Consider the following 4,202-nt stretch of genomic DNA (forward strand, 5'->3'; position numbering starts at 1 on the left):
CTGTTGGGGGAAGAGGGAGAATCTCCCTCTGCCCTTTTCCTTAAGGTTCTTATGGCTGGCCAAATAATTAACAACACGGTTAGCCTGAGAAAGTAATACCAAGTTTAATAACATACATACATGGGAGAAACTCAGAAATGAGTAACTCGTCCCTCTGTCTAAGCTGCCGGTTTAAGTATTGTAGCTAAAGACGAGGAAGGTGTTGGGGATGGGTAGTGGTTTGGGACCTCAGAGGGCAAGAAGACAACTCACTTGGAGATAGAAATGCAAATGTTTGCCTGACAACTCTTCTCAGACTCATCTATAGATAATGTGGTCAGGGAGAGATAGAGTTTTTGATAAAAGGGGCTTGGTGCCTTTCCTATTGTAACCTCTATCCTACCTTATCTTTACAGCCATCATGATGATAACTCCTTCCTGAAACAGATCTTTTGTTTTAAATTCTTTAGGCAGTTTGGGCGGGGAAACTCAAATATTCTTCCTGAGTTCTCTGAGTCCTTATTGTCTTCAGCTCGAAATAATCTGCATACCAGAGTGGTGCCTCCTAGGGTAGCTTGCCCTGAGCACCATCAGTTCCATCCTCTGAAACTTCCCTAGAAGTTTCACAGTCCTTTTGAAACTTAAAGAAGTTTCAATAGTCCAGAAGCTGAGTTGGTAGATTGTTTCATCTCACTGAACACATTTCTTAGCCTGCTAATAGATCAGTTCAGTTAAGTTCATTTTAGAATGTGGTGATTCAGCTGGGCTCTCAAGGTTACGCCTATATTGTGGAAGCAAGCAATCAAGTATTTAATAGAAACATTTCTATGTAAACAAAAGAAAAACAAGGTTGATGTTTGGAGCAAGTTGTAAAGCAGTTTCTAAGTTTAGAAGACAGCCAATTAAGAAGATTTTTTTTTTTAAAGATTTTATTTATTTTTTATTTTGTCCCCCCAAAGCCCCAGTGGATAGTTGTATGTTGTAGCTGCACATCCTGCTAGTTGCTGTATGTGGGACTCGGCCTCAGGATGAACGGAGAAGTGGTGCCTCGATGCGCACCCGGGATCCGAACCCGGGCCACCAGCATCACAACGCGTGCACTTAACCACCAAGCCACAGGGCCGGCCCAAGAAGATTTTTAAATATCAGCATCAATACATCTTTTGCATTAAAATGTCTCTGATGATGTCATCGGGTAATCTCTTAAGTTTATATCAAGTCCATCAGCTTCAGTTTGTAAGGCTTCAGGAAAAAGGGCAGGTTCAGTTTTCAGTGATTCCAAATGAAAATGATGGAAATAAATGAAAAACATTAGTTTGGAGATCTGTAGCCAGATATTTCAGGAGACTAGAAGAAATCAGGATCCAGTCCAGTCCACAGATATAAAACAAAAAACCTCAAAAGACAATTAACAAAGCTGGGATCAAATATCTGCAAATGTATACTATAGTTTTTACTGAAATATAATTTTTCTTTCTAAAATCATACTCACTTTTATCTAAGATCACCAAATTAAAACTAACTCATTTGCAAAATAAGTCTAGTTCCAATAGAGTTGGCCCAATTATTTACATAAGTACAAGAATAGCAATTAATCACATAAGATCTTTTAAATCTGCTTTGCTGGAACTTTTTATAAATAATCTCAGATTGAACTTTACAGGCCTCTCAAGACCAGAAATGTCAAGCCAAAGATTTTGTCATCAGCCTTTGCCTGAAATACCTACAGATTTGGGTGAATTCCTCTCTTCCGAGGTTCTCCCCAAATATTTCCAGGTTCCTTGTACCTGTCAGATAAGTGTCATTCTTTACTTATCCTGGTAAGTGCTGTTTGGAACATATGGTACCAGGCCAATATGTCCACACGGCTTTATTCCATACAGTCCAATCTTCATTCCTCAAAAGCTGTATGGTTATATCGCAAATATGATGTTTCAGTCACAACCTTGGTAATATAACCAGTGTTTCTAATTGTGTTCTGTTCTAAGGAGAACAGACTCTTATTGAACTTATGCAAATAATTATATTGCCATGAAAACAACAATACTCACTTACTAAGAGTTTTTAAATTCTGGAGGGATCAGGTAGAGAGAAAAAGAAATCTTTCAATTTTACTTACAAAAGTATCATTTACCAAATTGCTATAAGTCATAGCTAGTTCAGGAGAAAAGAGAAAAAGTTTTCCTTAAATCTGAAAAAAACAAAACATTAACAATTCAGCAAATCTTCAAATGAAAAATCATAAAAATTATAATCATCCTTATCAGTTCATTTAGTCCTGTGTAATCCATTGTTGATCCCAATATTTTTGTTAGCAGCTTCATGAAGTCATCAGTTTCTCCATCAGATTTCTGTAATTTCTTACCAAGTTCAGTTTTATGATCAGAAAGTTTGTCAGAAACCTGTACTCCAGTGTAAATGTCAGAGTCCTTTCCATGAATTTTTTTGAAGTTGAAACCTATTTTGCAATATCATTAGAGCAAAGAAATAAGTCTGTAAACAAAAAGACCTCAAAATGACAATTGACAGAGAAATTTGGTTACTTTTATGACATACAACACATTAAAATAATAATAACCAGAATTATGACTGACAATCAGGACAGATCAGAATTTCAGAAATGTTATAGAATTTTAAAACACCTATGTCAATATCATTTACCCCCATAATACCACCTAAGCAGGCTCATCATCACTTGTCTGACAATGCTTTCCATGTAATTTAACATACTGAATAAGCCTAATAAGTTTAATATCTTTCTCCTTATGGGAAGAGAGCAAATTGCTTTGAGAAGTTCCAGGGCCCTTTGAAAATTCTAAAGAAAAAAAAGTAAAAAAAAAAAAAGACTTTATTTAAGATATGAATTTTGGGGAGCTTGTCTAAAATATAAAAAGTTAAAGCAAACAGAGCATCAACAGTCCAAAAAGCCTTAATAGAGAGAAATCAGTCTTTTGAACGTAGGAAATTATTTTAACAAAACAAAGACATCTCAAAGGTAAAGAAACTGTTTATAACCTCTCAGATGAAAAGTTAAAGAAATATAATCCTTTAAGAGAAAGAAGACCAAATTTTAATTTTGTACCAGCCCGTTTCTGATATTAAAACACATTTACTTAATTAAATTCATTTTAATCTTAGCCAACTTAACCATGCATAAAACTCCTTTTCCAGAATTCCTTCTACAAACATTCTATAACTTTCTTTTCACATTAAGAATTTGTCCCATGTCTTTCTTTTCCCTCCTACTACTTGAGGACAAATTTATCTTTCTTAATAAATCAAAGAAAATATTTTCATTCTTTGTATCTTTTTTATATATCTTATTTTCCCTGTACACAGATATATTTTTCTTAATTTTTAGTAGCTTCAATCACATATATTAATTAGAAATTTTAACCTTTAGAAACCTTAATTTGTAAGTTAAAACTGAGTAAACAATTATAAACTTTCTTTTACATTAGTATCTTGTGGCTTGGAAAATTTATAAACACATCATAACTTCTAGAAATATGTTACTTTATAGTACAATCTTTGAATAAAACATATGTTTACCAATAGACCCAAAACACCTTTTAGTTTTTGTGAAATGAAAAGCCAAAAGTACAAAAACGTATATTTAGCAATCAATTTGTAATATCTTATCTTATTTGGAAATGGTCTAAATATTCAATGAATTTTTATCATAAAATTTATCAAAACTCTAAAGTTTTAAGTCACCAAAAAGAGTTTGGAAGCTGTAACCACCATAATACACAATTATTGTTTAAAGTTCACCCAACATTCATCATTTTCACAACTATTTAGTTACTTATTCCCAGTAATTATTTAGATTGCCTACAAGACTTCATAAGACTTCAGATAAAATTAGCCATCATTTAAATTACTATTTTTGTTAACCAGTTCTGTAATAGAAATAACATCGGTTTTTTCCTACAAAATTTCATGTAAATTTCATCACCTCTTATACCTCTAAACATAGTTATCATTAAGAGTTTTATGAATAGGTCTTGGTCTTCTAATTTTGGACAATGGAAGCATTTCCAGTCAGACATTTTAAAACATACTCAGGCAAGGTTGATGTAACTTCTTTATATAAAATTAACTCAAACATTCCAACCTTTATAATTTTATCAACACTTACACTTTTACATGTTCTCAATTCAAATGTAACCTGAGTCAAAGTCTTAAGGCTAGTCAAATTTTTCCTTCCTTTTTCTGGCCCC

Source organism: Diceros bicornis, assembly GCF_020826845.1.
Source record: "Diceros bicornis minor isolate mBicDic1 chromosome 30 unlocalized genomic scaffold, mDicBic1.mat.cur SUPER_30_unloc_7, whole genome shotgun sequence".
Taxonomy (NCBI): domain Eukaryota; kingdom Metazoa; phylum Chordata; class Mammalia; order Perissodactyla; family Rhinocerotidae; genus Diceros; species Diceros bicornis.